Here is a 24,161-nt window from a genome sequence, read left to right as displayed (position 1 = left end):
GAATGGTGTTTAGGCAACCCCTCTAATGTCTGTCATAATAAAATACATCTGGGTTCACATGTCTCCTTCTGCACATAACCTGTTGCAAAACGTTGTTTTGGTTGAAGTATATGAAGAAAATCTAGCTTCACACTAATATGCAGTTGGAAAATGGGAGAGTATTTAAATAGCCTTTCAGATAATTTCAGATTGGAACTCCACCACAACTTGAAAATCAGTAGTTTCTTGAAAGGTTAGCTTCAGGCAGAATCCGAAAACTTATCAGTGAACTTTTTGTACTCTGTTACATTAAAACTATTGGTCTATCTTGCACTTTGAATGTGTCTTTTGATTTTGTAACATCATGCATTTATTATTGGGAAAAATTTTTGCTCACTGAATTATACAGATCTTCCAAATGTTGACATATTTTATCATATAATATCCCAAAAAATCACATTTGTTAATATTACCACTGATCTCATCAGAAAATTCTGTAAGTATTGGTAAGCTGTCAAGTTCCCAGTGGCCAATACAAGCGTTCCACACTTCTAATACTTCTTGAAAGCCCAAATTATATCACTGGTAATAAATAGTGTCAGTTGTTTTCCTTAAAATGACAGGCTCACTCTACTCATTTTTAAGATGTCTGCCAGATATCCAACTCTGAATAATCAAAGTTTGTCTATCATTCATTCTTGCAAATAAAAATGGTTTCCATAAAAAAAAAACAAAAACAATAACTTCAATTCTCAACTCAAACAGTTGCACTCGTGCTATTCATTGAAACAGGCACTGTATTACAGTATGCAGCAGAGGTGCCCTGGGAAGACTTGCCATTTTCTCACACAAAATGTGTACTCATTTCATAAACTTTACTATTTCACTGAGGTCAACCTTAAGTGAAACCAGCATGTTTTATAACATCATGTAGTGGTGAAGAATACCAGTATGGCTTGGTACCATTTCCTTTGTTTGTGGCAAAAGACTTCAGCAGTTTCATCCACCAGTGTTCTACACCATCAGTGCAAATGTTACCACAGTGAAAAAATGAATAAAATCTGGTATTAACATGAAAATTATTTTGACCTTGTGAACTCCCTTCAAGTTTCTCTGAGATCTCAGGACTCCTCAAACAACACTCTGAGAACCATTGCCCTATAATCAAATGAACAAATTCTTGTCTATGTTCCGAGAATTCTTTGTGTATTTTAGTCACTTACTTAAAAATATGAAGAGTTAATTCAGAATCACTTTTGTTTGGGGCTTTTCCAAGACCACCCCAGGCTCAATGATTCACTAGAAAGACTCACAGGCCTAGAAAAGCTGTTATACTCCTGGTTATATTTTATTACAATAAGAGGATACAGATTAAAATCAGTAAAGGGAAAAGGTACATGGAATGAAGTCCAAGAAAAGCCAGGCACAAGTTTCCAGGGCTCCACTCTCAGTGGAATCACATGGGGATACACTTAATTCTCCCAGAAATGATTTGTGACACGTGTAAAGTTTTGCCAACCAGCAAAGTTCACCTGAGCCTTGGTGCCAAGGTTTCTACTGGGAGTCAGTCGTGTAGGCAGGCAGTACCTATATGACTGACCTCAGATACTCAGACTTCAGTCTCCCCCACCCTCCAAATGCAAAACCAGGCATTCACCATAAATCACAGTGTTAGCAAAAACTACTGGATCACAGTGGTATAGAGTGGCCCAAGGCCTCAAGCATACAAAATCAATTTTATCAAGTAGAATATTCCAAGGTCTCAGAAGTTATCTTCCAGGAGCCAACCAAGGGCCAGTTCTGAAGACAGGCCTTTCTTTGAAATGTGCTGAGTTTAACTCTAGCCTGCTAAGATAACCCTTTTCTGCTCAACCTGCCCTCAACCTGAAAGAAAAAGATAAAGACTAAGAGCAGAAAGGAAAATAGAAGGGACAGAAACAAAGCAAAAGCAGATAAAATTTCAAATAAGTTATAAATAATATCTTCAGTGAGATAAGAAAAAATACTGAATTTATAAAACATATGAGTAAGCTACACAATGATCAGAGAATAAGAAAGAGCTCCTGGGAATTAACCACCATAAAACACCCAAAATAAAGAAATCAATCAAATGGTTGAAAATTAAAACACGGCATCAACAAGGAAATAGAGCAAAAACTAAAGAGTCAGAAAATGTGAAAATAATGGTTTTTAAAAACCCACAAAAATCCTTCTAGAATTGACCTAGGATGGCCAATGAATGAAAAAGAGTATGAAAATGAAAGAACAAGGATGATGGTGAAGAGAAATAGTTCAAAGAAGTAACACAAGACATTTTTCTAGAACTGTAAGACAAGACTACCAAGTGACTAGAGCAATGAAAGACCACGCATCATTTCAAAATTTCAGAATGCAGGGACAATGAGAAGATGTTAAAAGCTTCCAGAAAGAGGAACCTGTGAATATAACAGAATGAAAATGGGAATGGCGTCAGATTTCACAACAGCAACACTGAATGCTAGAAGACGGTGCAACAGTGCTTCAAAATCTAAGGGAAAAATCTATTTCTTCTACTTAAAATTCTACTCCAAACCAAAATATCAATCAAGTGTGAAGATAAAACAGTCAGTTTAGACACAAAAGGTTTTTTAAATGAATGTCCCATGCACCCTTTTGAAGGATATGCTTCAGTAAAAAAGGGAGTCAATCAAGAAAGGGAAATTTGTGCATTCTAGGCTCCAGCAAAGTGACTGCAACAAAGGAGAGTAAGAATGTCAAAGAAAGGTCCAGAATTATCCTGTGCATCACTCTGTTTTCCATACAAGTAGGATGACTATACAGCCTCTATTTGATGGGACAAGTTTATACAACATATTCATAAAACCTCCTTTAATTCTCCAAAATGTCCAAGTTCGACAATAAATCATATAGTGACTTCAATTAAAAGCCATTGTATCAAACAGTTTAGCTAAGTTATTCTGTGATAACAAATAACCCTAAAATCTCAGTGGTTGACAACATGAATGGAATTACCTCTCTTTCACGTTTACTATGGGTATCTCTTCTCCACATCTTCATTACGGGATAAAGGCTGAAGAGCAAACCTGGCTGGGACATGAGAATTTCCTAACAGAAGGAACAAAATAATGGCAGAACCACATTATGACTTTTAAAATCTCTGCTCAGAAGTGGCACTTATCACTTCCACTCACATGTTATTGGCCACAGCAAGCTACATGGCCAAGTCTGACACCACTGAGTTGAGAATTAAAAACCTTCTGTAGTGTGGTTCCTAGTAAGGAGAGAATCAGTTGGGGTATGGCAGTAAATTATTTTTGAAAAGTAATTTACTTTACCATAGGTATTTAGAATTATTTAGTTTTAAAACTGCACATTTCACTTAAATAAAAAAAATGATTTTAAAGTAGCAGTTCATGGAAAGCCCTGATTCTTGTCTAGAGAGCAGCCACTTAGGCATCTGTGCATCAAATAATGGCATCATTCCTCAACATAGATCTAATGTTGTTTCAGAGAAGTTAAAAACAGCACCAGAGCCCTCCAAGTGAGCCGTGTAAACCACTAGGTAAGACACTACTCACTGGTGACTTACTACATTACAGGCATACACTTTTTTGCCACATGGTGACAAACTGATCTAAGTCGACTCATTCATGCATTCCTTCATTCAACACACATGTACTGAGGATTAGAAATCCAAACTCAAATAAGATTATATAACTTCCTACAAGGAGCCCTAAATCTGGTTAAGGAAAAAGATGTGAAAAAACTGGTAATACAATGGGATGTATACTATTACGCTTTTAACAAAGTACTTTGTGGGCACTGTTGGGTTGACCCTGTACACCGGTCTGTATCTCACTACCTCCCTCCAGCTGTGGCCTAGTTAAGGTACTTAGAAATATTGTAAAATTTTAAACTATGTGGCATGTTTATAAAGTGGTTAAACATCCAAATATTCTACAGTGACACAATTTTTCTTGAGTTCCATGTTAAGTAATAATCATCTCATGCTATCTTCTCAGAGCATCTTTCTCTGGATTGATAGTCATTGCCTATACATAGCATAAAGGAAATGACAATAACACAGAAGCACTATTGTAGAAGATGCTGTTTCCCAAAGAAAATCCGATTCCAATTAGGCCCATTCAGTAAGAATTCTGATTAAGAGAACCTACAGTTTCACACCTGTAACACCCCAAATTATCAGCTAACATGTGAACTTTCAGTAGTAAGCAAAAAAACAAAAATAAAAACAAACAACAGCAAAGTACAGTTGACCTTGAACTAAATGAGTCTGAACTGCACAAGTTCACTTATACACAGATTTTTTTCAATAGTAAATACTACAACACTACATGATCCAACAGTTGCATCTGCAGGTGTGGAACTGCAGATACAGAAGGCTGACTGTAAAGTTATACATGGATTTTCAACTGGGGGTCAGGGATCCATGCCCCTAACCCCCATGTTCTTCAAGGATCAACTGTAGAATGAAAGTGTACAGCATCTTAAATCAAGGGAGATGATGAAACAGATAAGACCTAGCATAAGGGAAATGTCAGGCTCACTTTGATGGTGCTTCCCAAAAGGCCGCTGGTCCATGTGCTGAATCAGAGTGACAATTGAGGTCCTTCTCTGGGCTGATTATTCCTAGCTCTGCAATACATCTCTTGCATTTTTCCCTTAACCTCTCCTCACTTCATGAGGTTGGCCAAGCCTGTTGTTTCTAAGAGTCAAGCAGATCTCAGGCCCCATCTCAATAATCTAGGAGAGAATGTATTTTCTTCCATTTTCCCGAAGTTAACATCACGTAGGAGAAGAGAAAGATGAGAAGTGTAGACAAAAACCTTCTGAGAGCTGTGCTTTATTACGCACTGAGAATAGCTCTAAGTGCTTTTTATGCAACATCTCATTTTATCTTCTCATGAGACCCATGAGAACTTTTCTTGTCTTCATCCTACCAATGAAAAAAATGTGACCCAGAAATATTAATACTTTGCCCAAGGTCACATTACTAGTAACTGGTGGAGCTAGGCTTTGAACCCATGTAGACCGAAGAGCCAATGCCTTAATTATGTACTATACTATACTGTCTCCATGGCAGCAAATACAGAATAGACTGTAGTGATACAAATCAAAAAGTAGCAAATATCTTGAATATGTGCCAACCTAACAGTCAATCTGCAGACAGATTCCAAGGAATTAGTTAGAAACTTCCGTATTATTTTATGTGGAACATCCACCTTTCCTTTCAAACAACCCCAGCTAAAACAACAACTTGCCAAATAGCTTTAACACAGTAAGACTAACTGAACAATCTCAACAAGAACTTATAGAAAACCATTTCACAATCTATGTAAATCAAACTGTCATGCTACATGCCTTGAACATATACAGTGATGCATGTCAACTATTTCTCAATAAAACTAGAGAAAAAAGGGGAAAAAAACTTAAAACCTAAAATGTTTTCATAGCTACTTCATAGAGCTAGTATAGTATTATAGTCAACAATTTGTTCCCTAAGGAAAAATATGTATCATACAGTAGATCTCATATGCATAGTCACTCCAAGTTAATATGAATTTTAGGCATAAGCATTGTGGGCGAAAATAGCATTAACTTTTTAACTGGTTAGTGTCCAGTTTTCAAATATACCATTTCTATTCAAGTTGTAATTTGAGCAACATATGTTGCCAAATATTAAAACAAAAATTGTCTTAATTGATTAGTAACCATATTTTGTAGAAACAAATTTTATTTATGGTTTTAATTTATTATCAATAAGAAAGGAGACATACAACAATACACTTATACATTTAAATTTTATTTTTCAGCAGAGATAATCAAGTTATGTATACTTGATTTCAAATGTTATATATACTCCAAATAGCTAAACCCACTTGTATTTATTCTTTAAAAGGAAAAAAGAAAGCAAAAAGGGTCAATTTCTAATTTCACAGAACATTAGTGTGTACTTTGAAAGTATTGATTTTGCCTCTGACAGAGTTATTTCACTCCATTAGAAAATTATGGCTTAGAGGTTATTAGAAACATAGCAGAATATTACATGCACATGATGGCAATTTATTACTAAGCTTTCTCAATTTTATTCCCTCTAAATTTCCACTTTTCTTTATGCAGACTGGCAGACATGCTACACTACAAAGAAGTAATGATAAAAATGTTTATTTTTTAAATTAGACCAGAAGATTTTGCAGAATCATCATTCAAACTACTAGTATATTTCAAGTTATATTATTTACATACTCTAGGAATGAAAAGAAATATAACTGAGCATTTTTCTTAACACGTATTTCTTCACTGAACATGTCAACAACTTCCTCATTGATTTGAGGATTTTTATAAAAGTGCAACAAGAAAACATTTAAGGATTTTTAACAGGGAAATGGTATGACCCAATTTACATTTTTAAAAGGTATGTATGGAGAATAGGTTAGAAGTATGCAAGGGCAGATGCCAGAATACATGTAGTGTTGAGATTATATAGCTAGGTTTAGGGTAGAGATCTACAAATGGAGAGAAGCAGACAGGTTTAACATATATTTGAAGGTACAGTCCAGAGGACTCAGTGATAAATCTGATATGTGATGAAAAAGAAAGAATGACTCTTGATTTTAGCATTCTATCAGTTGAGAATAATTTTATTTTGAGTCATTTTTTTCTCTATGTATGTGGAATTTGGATCTTTATTGTATTAGTTCAGAGTATACTTTACAAGCATGCTTTCCCCACACCACAAACCTGTCAGTACAATTCATTTCACATCATCAGGGCTTCTGTGCCCTGGTTACCACACCTCCCAGTGGAGGGTCACCCATCCCCCAAAGGAATCATTTCAAAAGTACTTTTCTCAAAGGCCTTGGTAGGCAAAGGTCTCACATAAGCATTAAAACTTCATAGCCTTGCATTAGGAATCAATCACATATAAGTAAAAGGTTGTATCTTCACTATTCCTGGAAAAGAGTTCTCTTTGGGGAAATATAATAATATGCTGATATCTGTCAATATTTAGAATCCAGTTGATTCTATTTGAATCTGCTTATGTTTCATAATTTTTCTATTTTTTGATGTTGTTTGAGTAACCACCGGTTTTAACAATCTTCATAGAGCACTTTTACGCGGCAAACCTCTAATAGCTTTATGATTGTAAAAGCAACTGTAATGGTATAGAAAAGCTTATTTAAAAGTGAAAATAACCATATAATGCAAAGTAACCTTACTTCAGCTCAGTAAAAACTCTACATTATATAAGTAAACTGTCTTCCCTTACAAACAATTGAAGATCATAAAAATAACTTGCAAATAGAAAATTCACTTTTTTATTTATTGTCATTTACGTATTTCAATTATACCTAAGTTATTAAAACATGAAAGTTTAAATAATACACAAGAACTTCAGGAAGAGTGTCTCAGAAGGAAAATACAGTCACTACTTATCACACTGAACGTGGACCAACTGAAAATTAAATTTATAATGCTACCTAAAAAAAGACCAGAAGAATGTCCTAAAATACTAATTCTGATAGGTGGTATTATGAATATTATTTACTTTTTCTTTATTTTTTATAATGTTATACTACTAAAATATAAAACTTTAAAGATCAAATAAATGTTATCATATTTAATGTACAAAATAAAGGGCATATATCCTTCCTTCAAAATTACTACAAAGCTACAGTAATTAAGATGTGTGGTACTGGCATAAGAATAAGACATTAAGTCAGTGGAATACAATTGAGAGTCCAAAAATAAACCCTTAGATTTATGTTCAGTTGGTTTCAACAAAGGCAATTCAATAGAGTTTTTGAACAGAAGATCCTGGAACAATTGAATATCTACATGCAGAAGATGAAGCTGGACCCTACCTCACACCTTATCTAAAAATTAATTCAAAAATGGATCAACGACTAAATGTGAAATCTACAACTATAGTTTCTAGGAGAAAATCTAAGCATAAGTCTTTGGGACTTTGAGTTAGTTTGGGGGACTCTGTATTAAGAAATCTTAGATTTCTTACATGTGACACTAAAAGCACAAGAAATGAAAGAAAAATAGATAAACTGGACTTTATTAAAATGTAAAATGTTTATGCTTCAAAGGACACCATCAAGAAAGTGAAATGACAACCCACGAATGGGAGAAAACATCTTCAAATTATATACTTGATAAGGGAATTTTTTCCAGTACATGTATATTATATATTTAAATAATTCCTGCAACTCAGCAGTCAAATTTTAGATTAGGAAAAGGGTTTGAATATCTTACTCCAAAGAAGATATATGAATGACCAATAAGCACATAGAAAGATGCTCAACATCATTAGTCATTAGGGAAACGCAAATCAATACCACAATGAGATAACAGTTCACATCATTAAAATGACTGTTATCAAAAAGACATAAATACAAGCATTGGCAAGGAAGTGGAGAAATTAGAATTTTCATACATTGCCAGTGGGACTATAAAATGATACCAACCCTCGGGAAGCAGTTTGGCAGTACCTCAAAATAGGATACAAAAAATTACTATATAACCCAGCAACTTCATTCCAAGGTATCTACACACGAAACCTATAAAAAATCATGTCCACATAAAAACGTGTACACAAACAGGAAACAACCCAAATGTCCATTAACTGATGAAAGAATAAACAAAATGTGGTCTATCCTTACAAGGGACTATTATTCAGCAATAAAAAAAGATGAAGTACTGACACACACAATAAGGATGAACCTTGAAAACATGAAAAATGATGGAACAAATGATGGAAACCATAAACAAAAGGCCACATATTATATGATTCTAATTATATGAAATGCTCAGAATAGGCAAATCTATAGAAATAGAAAGTAGACTAGTGGCTTCCAGGGACTGAGGGAAGAGGTAGGGGTAAGGAGTGACTATTAATAGAGACAGGGTTTCTTTCTGGCATGATGAAATGTTCTAGAATTAGATTTTGGTGATAGTTTCACAATTTTATAAATATAATAATACCCAATGAACCGTATGTATACTTTAAATGAGTGAATTTTACAGTATTTAAATTATATATCAATGAAGATTTTTAAAAGAATATTTGCTGCAATAGTGTTTGTAACAACAGAAAACTGACAATAATCCAAATATCCATCAATAGTAGAACAAATAAATAAACTTGACTATTTACACTCTGAAATTTCCATGGCAATGGAAATGAGTGAGCTATAAACCTACCATTGAAAAGTAAAAGGAAGTTACAGAAGTAAATAGAATGATTACATGTATGGAATTCAAGTTGGCAAAATTAAACAAAGCAACTCTTTTCTGAGTTACTTAGAGGGAAAAAATCAAATGTCATGGTTAAGTTTGTTCATATTATAAAATCTTTAATTTTTAAAGTTTATTTTGCAGTGAAAGAAGGCCCTCTTCTTTAAAAATAGAAACCATAAATATCTTTATCTTCATTCTGCATTTTATTTTACCAAATTCTTATTCAAAGAAATTTAAAAAGAAAAAAAATCTCTTGACAACAGAAATGTAAATAGAGATGAATAAATAAATACTAAACAGTACAAAAACATCCACTAAACATGGTAAACAAAAAGATAGGTCCATATTCTATCCCATAGTGAGTGATGGCAGATTAAGAGAGTGCAACTGAGTAGCTAAGGATACCATCGACAAAACGAAAAGAATGGGAGAAAATATCTGCAGATGATGCGATCGACAAAGGACTAATTTCCAAAATATACAAACAGCTCATACAGATTAATATAAAAAAAACAAGCAACCCAATCAAAAAATGGGCAGAAGACCTAAACAGACATCTCTCCAAAGAAGACATCCAGATGGCCAAGAGGCACGTGAAAAGATGCTCAACACTGCTAATTATCATAGAAATGCAAATCAAAACCACAATGAGATATCACCTCACACCAGTCAGAATGGCCATCATTAAGAAGTCTACAAATAATAAATGCTGGAAATGATGTGGAGAAAAAAGAATCCTCCTACACTGTCAGTAGGAATGTAAATTGGTGCAGCCACTATGGAGGACAGTATGGAGGTTCCTTACCAAACTAAAAATAGACTTACCATATGATCCAACAATCTCACTCCTGGGCATATATCCAGAGAAATATATGTAATTCTAAAAGACACACGCATCCCAACGTTCACAGCAGCATTGTTTACAATAGCCAAGACCTGGAAACAACCTAAATGTCCACTGACAGATGATTGGATAAAGATGTGAAATACACACACACACACACACACACACACACACACACACACACACACACACACACACACACAATGGAATAGTACTCAGCCATAAAAAATAATAATGCCATTTACATCAACATAGATGGACCTGGAGATTTCATTCCAAGTGAAGTAAGCCAGAAAGAGAAAGAAAACTACAATATGATATCACTTATATGTGGAATCTAAAAAAAAGTCACAAATGAACTTATTTACAAAACAGAAACAGACTCACAGACATAGAAAACAAACATGGTTACCAGAGGGGGAAGGGATAAATTGGGAGATCAAGATTTACAGATACTAACTACTATAAACATACAGTAGATAAACAACTTTATGCTATATAGCACAGGGAACTACATTCAATACCCCAGTATCTTATAGTAACCTATAACAAAAAAGAATATGAAAATGAATACATGTATGTATATGTATGACTGAAACCTTATGCTGCACACCAGAAATTGACATGACATTGTAAATTGACTATACTTCAATAAAAAAGAATACAAAAAAAGAGAGACTGTGCAATTGAGGACAACAGCACTTTTACTCCAATTGGCCATGAAAGATTTCATAGAGCCTCATAATACTTCAAGATCTTCTGCTTTGAATAGAAAGAGGTTATGATGTAGAAAACCTTTAAAACTCAGCTATCTTTATTTTGAGGCCATTTTCTCATTTTACATTTCTCTGCTCAAATATTTAAAGTATGATTAAATGAGAAATAAAGGTACAGTATCCCCACACTTAATCAATTTACTATGGGGTTTATAAGATGATTTAGGTGGTATCACTTCTTAAAGAGTAGTAAGGGCCAAGATTAGTGGGTTTCTGGAGATTCTGATTCAACATTTAAGTACCTGAATTTAAACATTTGAATATTTTTAAAGACACTATAGGGAATTTTAAGGAAACCACTCAATTAGAGACTTCTTAAAATCTAAATTCCAGTTTTTACACTGTAAAATATGATAACCATGTAAAGCAACTAGTTAGCAACAAAATGGTACTAGGCTAGTCGAGTTATCAAGTCATGAACCTTGGAATATAAACACACTGCTTTGTGATAAGTGAAGCAGCTCTTTCATCTGTAAGAAAAACTGAAATCACATTCCACTAGGAAGGCCTGACAGGCATTGAACACAAAATCAGCAACCAGAATTCATTCTTTTAATAATGTACATTCTTCAAGGCACTTACAGGGAAAATTAGAAATTATGTGATAAGGAGTTATCATTATCTAGGTGTGTGGTAATATTTTGCTTATAATATGTGTAAACAATCTCTACCTTCTGACTGGATCTCAGTTTTTACCCAAAGGTTTTCATGCCTGTCTGCAAAAATGGACATTAAGAATCAAGAGAAAATTACTAAGATTCAGATTTCTCTATTTCTCTAGCTTGGCAATGAAGTAGTAGCACAGTATGTCAAAAATACCTAGAACTAAAGAACAAATTTACCTCTGCATATCTTATCCATTTGTGGTTATTTAGATAACGGTCATCTCCTACAGACTTTTCACATAAATTTTAGAAGTCATCTGATCATCTTTTAACAGTTGTTTGGTAAGGAAGGTCTTTAAATTCCTACTAAAGACAAATTCTCTCTTGGGTTTTCCATATATGTCCCTTTCTGCAGACACATGTTGATGGAAAGCCAGAGGAATTACCTAAATAGGATGGAGGGGGACCCCAGTAATCCAGGCCTGTGCCAGAGTGGAATCTTTTTTGGTTCTACCAATTCCCACCCTTAGTCCCATCAGGACTGCCTCTCAGCATGATATGTCTGCTTCTAACCAGTCCTGCTTCCACAAGCCTACACATCATAAAGAGGTTTCCTCTCATCCCCTTATTTATACCTTGAATTGATTTATTGGTTTAACTGTTCTAACTTTCTTTGAAAAATAAGTTATATAAAAAAGATTTATGGTTAGGACATGTTGACTAGAACAAAGTTATCTTTGATTCTTAACACAGTTTGAAAGAAAAAATACCAACAATTAAATACTAAACATCAATATGCCTTTTGTTTTTTATTTTCAAGAGGAAGAAAAATAATATGAGAATTAAAAAAATAATTTTAAAATGGACATTAAATGACATTTCACCAAAGAAGACATACAGATGGCAAATAAGCATACAAAAAGATGTTCCACATCGTATCATAGGTCATTAGGTAAATGCAAATTAAGACAAAAATGAGACTCAACTACATGCCTATTAGACTGGCCAAACTCTGGAACACTAACAACATCAAATGCTCATGAGAATGTGGAACAACTGGAACTCTCATTCATTGTTGATAGGAAGGCAAAATAGTTCAGTCACCTGGAAGACAGTTTGGCTATTTCTTACAAGACTAAACATACTCTTACTACTTAATCCAGGAATCACGCTTCCTAATATCTAACCAAAGGAGAAGAAAATGTCTGTCCACTCTAAAACCTGCACATGGATGGCAGCTTTACTCATAATTATCTCAAAACTTAGAAGAACCAACATGTCCTTTAGTAGGTAAATGGATAAACTTTGGTACATGTAGACAATGGAATATTATTCAGCACTAAAAGGAAAAGTGCTATCCAGCCATGAAAAGACACAGATGGAACTTAAATACGTATTAAGTGAAAAAAGCCAACATGAGAAGGCTACATACAGTATGATTCCAACTATATGACATTCTAGAAAAAAGAAAACTATGGATATAGTAAAAAAAAAAGATCACTAGTTGTTGGTGCTGAGGGGTGAATGGGTAGAGCATAGAGGATTTTTTAGAGCAGTGAAAACACTCTATATGATATTATAAATACAGATATATATCATTATATATTTGTTCAAACTTATACAATGTACAACACTAAAAATGAACCCTAAGGTAAACTATGGACTTAGGGTGATTATGATGGATCAATGTAGGCTCATACTTGGTAAAAAATGTATCACTTTGGTGAATGATATTCATAATAGGGGAGACTATGCATGTGTATGTAGAGTAAGGGAGTATATCAGAAATCTGTGTACCTTTATTTCAATTTTGTTACAAACCTAAAACTTCTATAAAATATAAAGTCTTACATTTCTCCAAAGAAGACATACAGATGGTCAACAGGCACATGAAAAGATGCTCAACATCGCTAATTATTAGAGAAATGCAAGTCAAAACCACATAAGGTATTACCTTAACACCAATCAGAATGGCCATCATCAACAAGTCTACAAATAATAAATGCTGGAGAGGGTGTGGAGAAAAAGGAATCCTCCTACACTGTTGGTGGGAATGTAAATTGGTACAGCCACTATGGACAATAGTATGAAGGTTACTTAAAAAACTAAAAGTAGGGTTACCATATGATCTAGCAATCCCACTCCTGAGCATATATTCAAAAAAGATGAAAATTCTAATTCAAAAAGATACATGCTCCACAATGTTCATAGCAGCACTATTTACAATAGCCAAGACATGGAAGTAACCTAAATGTCCATCAACAGGTGAATGGATAGAGAATGTGGTATATATATGTACAATGGAATATTACTTGGCCACAAAAAAGAGTGAAATAATGCCATTTGTGGCAAAATGGATGGCCTAGACAATGTCATCATATTAAGTGAAGTAAGTCAGATAGAGAAAAACAAGTATCATATGATATCACCTATACGTGGAATATAAAAAATGATACAAATGAACTTACTTACAAACCAAAATAGACTCATAGACACATAAAATAAACTTACAGTTACCAATGGGGAAGGGTGGGGGAGGGATAAATTAGGAATCTCGGATTAAAAGATACACACTACTATATTTAAAACATAAACAACAAGGACCTATTGTATAGCACAAAGAACTATACTCAATATCTTATAATAACCTATAATGGAAAAGAATATGAAAAAGAATATATGTATTTATATATAATTGAATCACTTTGCTGTACACCTGTAACACTGTAAATCAAATATACTTCAATAAAAAATTTAAAATAAGATCTTCAATAAAAACAAATAGTAATAACAATATTAATAGGAGGCTGAATAATTTATCAAAATATCAACACATGTTTTTTTATTCTCCCATCCATAGGTATTTTCCCCTCTCCATCCCAAGGAGGTTTTCTAAGCTTACGTTTTTTTATCCAAATATAAACCAGAAGCTTTTGGACACCCAAAAGATAACACCTCCTCCTGGTTTTTATATCCAAAAACTTAAACTGAGAGAAGGAATTCCTGGGACATTCCACAGAAAGAGAAGAGAAAGTTGAGGACTTTGAGCAGGGGGAGGAGGAAAGAGAGCTTCTCTTAAAGAGTTGGGGGAACACTAGCTCATCTCCACACAGATGTAGCCACACACTGTCTTTCCAAAAGGCAACTAGCCTTCTGAAGGCTTTTAAAGGTGACCTGTGGAAGTGTGATGGGCATAGAATACCAAAAATTATGACCATGGGAACCTTGGAAAAGATCTTATACCCAGTCTTGGCACAGAAGTGACAATGCTGTTACGTGGCTTGGGAAATGATGAGTCAGGACTGAAAGCTGAGGAGTATAATGTTTTGAACTGTGAAGTACCCTTAAAGCCTTTGGGTGATCAAGGTGGCAGGGAAAGAGCCTTAGTAATGATTGAGATTTTATTTCTTGGCAGTCCACCAGGATGGGAGCTTGGAGAAAATCTGACCCAGAAAAATAAAGGGGGTATAATAATTTCTTACTGCTTCATGTTATAAAACAAATACTAAATTTTCTACAATGACAATATTGGTAGAAAAATTCCCTGTATCTATACCTTACCTTTTCAGCTGAAGTTTAAATAACCAGACAGAACTCTTCCAGAAAACCACTGATCAATGTTTTCAATTTCAAGAAAGGTCATCTATAGAACCATCAAGATAGCTGATGCAGTGGCAACAGCAGAAACATGCCTTGTGTATACAATGAAGAAAATAAGGTATAAAAGATTTCTCTAAGGAACACGTAAAGGCCAATCACTTCTTCTCACTCAATGGGACAAAATCAAAAAGAAATGAACTATAAAAATGCCAGACTTCTGCTTCTAAAAGTATATAACATTGTTCTTCTCATGTGAGTGGATACGGTCTAAACTTTTGAAGAGACAACTCAACTTTTTCATACTAACTGTAGGCTACAATTTATAGAAAAAAAAATCTCAGAGAGAATTTGCCTATATCTAATTTTAGAGTAGACATTTTCAAATTCACTTGACCATCTTTATAAGACAACTACAGTACAGAAGGTAATCATAACTATCGTTATGGGAATTTATAACTTACCAAGCCTGATATTGGAGACCAATCTCAGGAATAGATATATTGCTTGTATGCTTAGTCATTTCTTATACAGTACACCTCTTGAAGGTAGCAGATCATTCACATTGTAACTCCCTGTGCTCTAGTGCATTGCTTTGCACACAGTAGGCACTCAACAGATTTGTTTTAAATTGATTTAACTGTTTCCTCAAACTTCAGGCTCCTAGCCAAAAGTAAACTAACTATAGTAGATGTTTTTAGTGCCTCTCCGAAATCTCTGTCTTAGGTTAATGTGCCCATCTCCAAACTTCTGAAATTGCTATAGCTAATAGCTTATCCAAGTGACTGTCTCTAGAGCACTGCCTCAGCATTGCCCAGAGAACTCTATCACCATAATCACCCAACTCTGACCACCCCCAGGGGATAGCCAGTGATTGGTTGATACAGGGTACAGAGTCTGGTCCTCTGTCTCAAGGCAGGACAGCTCCAGGTTGGACCATTTATGCTCTAGAGCCCTCTGTGAATCAGGCTAAATCTAGACGTTACCCAAGACTTTATCATTGCTCAACTTCTCTGCCTTCTCTATCCTGTTTCCTTTACTCCCTTACAGATTTGTCCTGAAAAGCACCTCCTCACTAACTCACATATACTTAAATTTCTCTCTTGGGCTCTTCTTTTAGCAAAATGTGATCTAAGATACAATGAATCTATATCTGTCTGTCTCTCTCTCATATACACGTGTACCATTCCACTAATATGACTCACATCTTCCATAAGTTGACTTTGAGTTTACTTCTGCTTAACTTTGTTTAATAAGCATTGAATGCTTCCTGGACTTCACCAAACAAAGACAAAGCTGTAGTTCCTAAAAAGGCACAGGGTCCAAAGCAGGCCTGAGAAGCTGATGAAGAGAGAATACTGAAGTTCGCTCCTGCAGTATCTAGACTATTTGAAAAGGGAGTTGGCAATTCTGAATATAACCAAATGTAAAATTCAACTAAAGGTCTACATTTCAAGAGAAAATCAGGCTCCCAGCTATGTGGAAAAATTCACATTAAAAAGATTTGTCACTACTAGTGATAACTTAAAATTGTTCAGTAATGGGAAAAACCACTAAGGTAAAAATCTAGTGACCTGGTCACCCATAAATATTTAGTTGGATTATTGTGCAGAAGTTTGTAGTAAACATACATGTCATTTATTATATTTACATAGATCACAAATTTTGGTATTTGAATTAATACAATCTAGAACTTTTTCATGAACATCTAATAAACAGAAGAGTGGAGGTAAGGTATAGTTTTTACCAACAACAAGGATGGTAAAGTAAATGACCACCCTCAAGAGCCAACTCAATCAGCAGCTTACACTTGCTGCTCTCTCCCAAAGGTGGTAATCAGATGACTTTAAGCTGCATCTCTGTAATTCTCTTGTTCTTCCTGGTCTCAAAGTGAATCAGGAGCTCTAAATATCATGTTTCCACCTCACTTTCAAAGACAGAAATCATGGAGAGGGGTAGTTTTCTCTCAGGGGGCAATAAATCTTTCCTAGGAGCCCGCAGCACAAGTCCCCTGGCCAAAACCAGGTTCTCATGACCACTCCTAGGCCAGAGGGTGGACCTGTTTTGCCTCAGATCATTTTCTCTACCTGAAACTTAAACAAAATGGGAGGAGATAATAGAAGAAAGTTTGTGACCTGGAAACAAACAGTTCTGCTATAGTCAACATAAAAAGTCAGGGAATTCCCTTTAGCAAACCTATTTCTGAGTCTCCTTCTCAAAGTTATAGAGTCATTTAACCAAACTCTAGGCTCTTTCACCTAAGATAGGATTTATTTGCATATTTCTACACTGCTAGTTGTAAGGGAGAAATAGATTCATTACAATTCAAAGGTGTAGACAGCAGCATCCTCTAACTTTTCTCAAATAAGGAAAAAGGCCTAAAAACAGGACTGCTTTCCTCTGTACATTTTACAATACTACATAATTGACCACATATGAAAGCCATTCAATTCACGTCATCCACTAAGTGGGGGTAATGTTAAGTGTAATGTTAAAAGCAGGGAGAACCTGACAGATGTGAGTTTAATCTACCTTCTTTCACTTACCAGCAATGTGACCTTGGGTCAGTCATTTTCCCTCTGTGTGCCTCAGTCTCATTATCTGCAAAAGTGCCCTATCGATCCCCAACTTGCTCTTTTGAGGATGAAGATTATGTTAAAAAAAAAAAAGCAGTTTCTGGGCCACAGTCAATAAGTGATAACTACTGTTGTTAGTTCAAGAGTCTAACAGCTGAAACTATTGATGGTCATCTATCCAGTTCCCATTTTCCCTGTCAACTAGAGCAAGAAAGTGAAAATGACCAGGATCAGCTTCATCTCTTTCCAACCTAAAGGTTTCTGTGAAGTTATGATTTACTGGGAAGAATTTACAGGGCTGAATGATCCCTTCAGGGAGATTTCCTACAGCACGCCTCCTAGAAGACTTGTGAGTTGCTGGACATAGTTTCTGTTATTTCCACGAATTGTAATATGGAAATCCAGAAGTGGCTAATCTCATTTTAGTCCATTTTTCATTACTACTAATGGCTTTCACATATCTTGGTCTTAGTGGTGGGTTTTATGTATCTCTTGTTTCAAATGTATAATAATTGTGTGATTATAACAAACGTAAGTTCCATCCTGTAAGCGTCCTAGACAGCAGCAGTAATCCATGCAGAGAAGGAAACTCAATACTTGAAATGCCTTCCGACATTTCAGAAACACTGTCATTTGTGGCACAAGACATATTTTCATTAGTGAAATTCCTCTAGATGCTTTTTTCTCTGCAAAGGTACACCAAGTACACATTAGAGTAAATGGCTTTTCCAACCATACTACTAGTTGTACAATACAGTTTTAAATTTCTCTTTGTTATTTCCTGTTCTTGTACTACATAAACTATGTCATGAATTAACAACACTTGAGATCTTTAAGTAATAGGAATTATATAAGCTAATCCTCAGTTCCTAACCCCTAACTGTCTTGTATTTCATTTGTATGGGTTCATTGGTGGAAGGAATCACAAAGCACCTAGCATTAAACACCTTTTTGGAAAAAATATTTTTGTTTTTCAGAAATAAAATACCATAAAATAAAGACAATAGTTTCCAGAGACATTATTAAAAAATATATCAAATAATAAATTAAAGTTTCTCATAAAAATGGATGAATTACTTAACTGTATGGAACAATACAGATAAATACACTGCATGCTGTTATAGCTAAGAAAATACATAATGAAACTATATATGTCAGTCAGTTTTTGCTGCACAGAAAGAACCACAAAATCTCAACGATAAACAACAATGCACTTTTTGCTTGCTCACTTGTCTGCAGGTCAGTTGGGCTGCAGCTAAAGGCCCAGCATGGCCAGGCTTGACACAAAGCTCTGGGTTGACTCCAAGTCCACTGTAGATTCCAAGTCTGTGCCTTTCCTTGTCCTGGTCCCAGCAGGTTACCCCGGGCATGCTCTTACAGAGATGGCAGAAGAGCATAAAAGCAAGCCCAACATATACACTATGACACCATTTATGTAAAATGTTTGAATAAACACAAAGCAAAACCATGCATTCTTTATGGATACACACATGTATAATAAAGAATAAAAACATGAATGGAAAAAAGCACAATGATTGCAACATAGTGAAATGTAAGGAGAAGAGATAAACCTGGAGTTTTAGCTATAATAGTTAAAACTTAATTAAAAAGGAAAAGAGAGTCCACCAAAAAAAAAAAAGTGGCAAAATATGAACATCTCTTAAATTTTAATGTGTGCTGAGTAAATGGATGTCTATTAAAATTCTGTATGCTCAAAATAATTCATAATTAGAAATTTTGAATTATTTGAATTTTTTGAAAAACAGCATAAAGATGAATCAATTGCTTATAATATGTCTGGAAAACATTGTCTCATGGGAATCAAAGATTCACTGAGCTGGAACGGTATCTGAGACAACCTGAAGACTCCACAAATGTCCTTAGTAACTTGTCCATACATTAACAACACTAACATATTCTCACCATCTGAGACTGCTTCCCTTTTCATAGCAATCAAGACCTTTGTTCAAAACACTTCCATAATTTATGAGAAATCCTGAAGTCTAATGACAACTTTAACTGCAGAGTTGACCACACATGTTGAACAATCTGATATTTTTGGATTTTGTCATACTTAAAACTCTCCAGGGAAAATGTGGAGGCTGGAAGTAGCTAACAGAATGACAGCCAAATCTGATCATCTTCTTTGTTTTAAGGACAGCTCTTACTGGGTTGCAAATATAGACTGAATTAAAATCTGGATGTGTCCACAAAGAGAGAATGCTGTAACCTGAAAGTGGGGTGTTCTGTCAAACTTCAGCTGAGGAAAGGGAGCTACAAATATTGAACACTGAGTATATATGTCAGGCATTTGTTTCAGGTGTATTTTCCCACATAGTCTTTATGGGGAAAAGAATGTCTTCCTCCATTCTTACTCTCAGTTGAAATTATCACTGTTGCCGTAGTCACAGCTAAGTGTTATAAAAAGTTTTAAAAACTGATTCATACTAATGTGTGACCAATGTACACAGTTCTGGAAACAAGAGTAAAAACAAATTATTGTACTATGACTGAAAGTGAAGACTAGCTATAATTTACTTCAAATGATCTAAATAAAATAGTATCCTATAGAGATACATGGAGATATTCTAAGGAAATTCTATTTAGAAAATAAATTAATAAAGCATATTATACTTACTTAGAAAATGATTACAATTGTTCATAGATAATATTAATGAATTTGGAAATACTGCATCTTAGAACAGATATAGCCATCCAGACAACTCAACATGTTCCATATATATAGATATAGTTATAGTTCCAATATAACTAGAGAAGTCAAATGAAGATACTAGGAGAGAGCAGTGGTCCCACAAGAGCACAATCTCTCTAGATGCTAAAATTTTATGTAAGAAGAAAAATGGGCAAACATATAATAATTGAGCAGGAAATTCTATTTCCCCTGAAGGAACAGATCACAACCCCGGACTAATGTATTCACCCAATTTCTCACTTTAAGCCCCAGAAGACACCAGCAACAAGTCTTCTTATTCCATAGAAGAAATTAATATTTTCCCTTCTATGCAAGCCTATATCAACTACCTAAATAATACAACATACTAGAGGGGCCATGAAATAATAGCATGGGTTTTAAAAGTTTTCTAAGGCAAATAATCCCCCTTCTGCTCAGAAAACAAGGCTAAACACTCTGGCAACAGGTATATTACTGAGTACTCTATGGGGACTAGGTTCATTCAACAAGTATTAACTGAACACCTACTATGTGCCAGACATAATGCTAGACCCTTGAGCATACAGTTGATGATAGGCAGCCTCTCAACCCCCAGTAATCCCTACTCCCTGTTATTCATCCTGTGTAATCTGCCTGCCACCCCTACCCTACCCTTGAGTGTGGGCTAGAGCTAGTGACTCCCTTCCAATGACTAGAAATGGCAAAAGTGATTGGATGTCACTTCCAAAATTAGATTACGAAAATACTGTAGCTTCTGTCTTGGATTCATTCCCCCTCTCTCTCTTTCTCCCTCTCTCTCTCACTAGTCACCCTAAGGAAAGCCAGTTTACCATGTAGGGAGGCAACCTGGCCCACATGAATTAGCCTAGAAGTAGATCGTCTCTGCTGCCAGCAACCACAGGAGTGAGCTTGAGTGTAAATCCTTCAGCCCAACCTCAAGAGAAATCTTGAGCCAGAGGCACCCAGCTACACCACACCCAGATTCCTGACCCACAGAAACTGTAACATAATAAATGTTTGCTGTTTTAAGCTGCTAAATGTGGGGGTAATTTGTTAAGCAACAATAGAAAACTATTACACGATGTTTGATACCACAGACAAGGTCCTTTTCTAGGTGTAGCTTACAACTGATGGCTAGAGATGGATATTAAACACAGACATAGATAATATAATTTTGTATAATTTTAAATCCTATGAGGAAAGTAAAACAAAGTAATGGGATAGAGGTTGCCTGCATAGGTGGATAGAAAAGGAATCCCTTTCTGCAGAGACCAGAGTGAAGGGGGCCTGAGCAAAGGATATGTGCTATTCTAACAAATTAAATGAAAAAGCAGGTATGAGAATCCAGCTGTCTTCTGTTAAGCCAAACATTAAAGAAATTTGCAAAACTTAAGAGCAATGCCATTCTTTTCAATGATTTTTTGTTTTAAAAAATATATTCATTTTCATTTAAAAATGTGATAGGTATTACATATTATTGCTGTTTTAAAGTGAATTAATAAATATTTTCTAATTTTTAAGTTTTCTGTTTTAATTCCTAATATAATAAATATAAATAGCTATAACTCACATAAACAAAGTCTTCTGAGGCTCCTCAATAATATTCAAGAGTATAAAGGGGTCCCAAGACTAAAATAAATGAGAATGCTAGTATGGAGTAGGTCATGGTAGGGAGTATAGATCTTATTCTAAATTGAATGGTATAAAATCCATTGAAGGATTTTTAAGTGGAATGATATGACCTGATTTAAATTTTTAAAAGATTATTTGGGGGTCCATAAGGAGAATGCACTATATGGGAGACAGATGTGGAAATCTGTCAGAACTTGGCAAATAATTACCCACAGATGTTTTCATGTGGACCTGAAGAGGACAGTTCCTAAACTGAGGGTTGAATTTTTTATATTAGAAAAAAAATCCCATGTGAAAATAACTGATATCTCTATTGTGCAACTAAAGATTTGCTAGTGTTATGTTAATACAAATACAGCAATAAACAAATTCTGGTAAGTTAGAAGACAACATGGAATTTCCTTTTCATATGTTCCTCAGACCCTAGTGATTTGTTCCAGGCCTTAATGCTGTGCTCTGTGGACTTCATCTAAGCACACCATATAATTTCTAAGCAAAATAGCAAAATTATACTCTGGTGACATTCTCTACAAGATGAAACAATCAGAAAAGAGAGCTACCTGCTGGTTGCATTCGGCTTTGCTTTTGCCATTATGAAATTCAAGCTTCTATAAACTGGCAGTAATAGAATTTCACCTGCCTTATAAATAGCACTTTTCAAGATGGATAAAATGTTCTCTCTAACAGCGGTGTGCCATAGAAATAGAAAACAAACAAATCAAAGAAAAATACCTTCTAATTTTTGCATTGTTGGATGAAACACAGTGGGTGTTTTTTTTTCTGCCAAGTATCAACCCACAGAAACAACAGGATCTAATCTGAAGTTCTAAAAAGTAAATATTTCAATTAAACCGAATTACTATGGGTGTTTTAGATATCTTTTCTGAGCTTTTCTGCCAACATTAAGGAATATTCAATGCTACTGATGACCAATAAGTTCTAACTTGATTTTTTTCCCACAATGTTTCAGGAAATATAGTTAAAATGCTAGAAAAAACAGAAATTATATGTCTTTCTGAATTATGTCAATTTCTGACATTGCTCATATTCTCCTATGTGAATTAATCAAGCACCAAAGTAAATGCCCACCACTTAGTGTAGGCTAAATACAGTACTACATCTTTCTCATTATCCTAAATAATTACCCTTACTTACCTTCGGAAGTTTTTTTTAAGATGAGAAAAGGAAAGGAAAGAAAAGAAAAAACCTCTAATAATTTTATTTTTTGCTGAGTAGCAAAGAAGGATGGCATTAAAGAATAAAATGCAACAGCACAAAGAGAAGTGAAAATCTGCTGAGAAGAAGCTGCAGTGAGCTACAGAATACTCTTTTAGCCTGAATTGCTCATTGTGGCTTGCAACACTGGGAAAAGCAAGCAGAGGAAAGATCAGATTTTTCACTTCTCTTTGAGCCAGCTTCAGGCAAGCAGTTTTAATATAGCTATTGACCAGTGGCAGAACAGAAATTCTTTTCCTGGACATGTGATTATGAAGTCAAATGTGGAATAAGCACAAATAAACTTGATATTAAAAAGTATATCTTTATGAAATGAAAGTGTAATTATTTTTTATGTACTCTTTGTAACCCAGTAGAACTTACCAGAGCAAATTTTAAACAGTATGTTTGAAATAGCACTTTATTTGCAGAATTCATGTCATACAAATTTTCAAAACTGTATTTAAAGTAAAGCACATCAGGATTATTAAATTACTTGCCTGATAGCTAGAACAAGGAAACCCTTAAAGTTGGTTTTATTTCCTTCTGCTTCTCTCCATCTCATATCCTTTTCCTTCACTCTTACTGACAAGCTCTCAAGCAAGATCTCAAGACCCGACTGTTCCTGCTCTGTAGGATGGTAACTGCCATAGAAAGCAGGGAGACTTAAACAGAAGAGGCATTAAGTGTGCCAGGGCCAACCTTATGTGTGGCAGCTGCCAGCATCATGTGGTTTTAAAAGTTCCAAAAGCCCTCCTTGCTGCCCACCCCAGCCCAATCTTTGCCCAATGGCTTCTATCTCAGAGACAGAAATTTCTATAGCTTCCACTCTTTGACCCAAGTTAGTAGAATCTCTTGTCTAAATACCAGTAATATGTAGGAGAGAGAGCATACCGAGATTTAAGTGGAAGGGAAAAGAATTGTGAGCTTGACACACTGGTGAGAGACTGTGAAACCCAAGCTTATTAAAAGTGA

At 34.9% G+C, this 24,161-nt stretch overlaps 2 long non-coding RNA genes across 2 annotated transcripts in view; one reads left to right on the top strand and one right to left on the bottom strand.

Moving 5' to 3' along the window:
* The window catches only part of LOC116662662, a 28,452-nt gene extending 24,169 nt beyond the window's left edge, over positions 1-4,283 (top strand). The window contains exon 4 of the long non-coding RNA XR_004318641.1: positions 4,273-4,283. This is a non-coding gene — a long non-coding RNA (uncharacterized LOC116662662). The remainder of the gene's footprint in view (positions 1-4,272) is intronic.
* Positions 1-24,161, bottom strand: part of LOC116662661 — a 242,943-nt gene that overhangs the window by 186,866 nt on the left and 31,916 nt on the right. The window lies entirely within an intron of this gene.

Source organism: Camelus ferus, chromosome 3, assembly GCF_009834535.1.
Source record: "Camelus ferus isolate YT-003-E chromosome 3, BCGSAC_Cfer_1.0, whole genome shotgun sequence".
Lineage (NCBI taxonomy): Eukaryota > Metazoa > Chordata > Mammalia > Artiodactyla > Camelidae > Camelus > Camelus ferus.
This window is presented reverse-complemented; position numbering and strand designations above follow the sequence as displayed.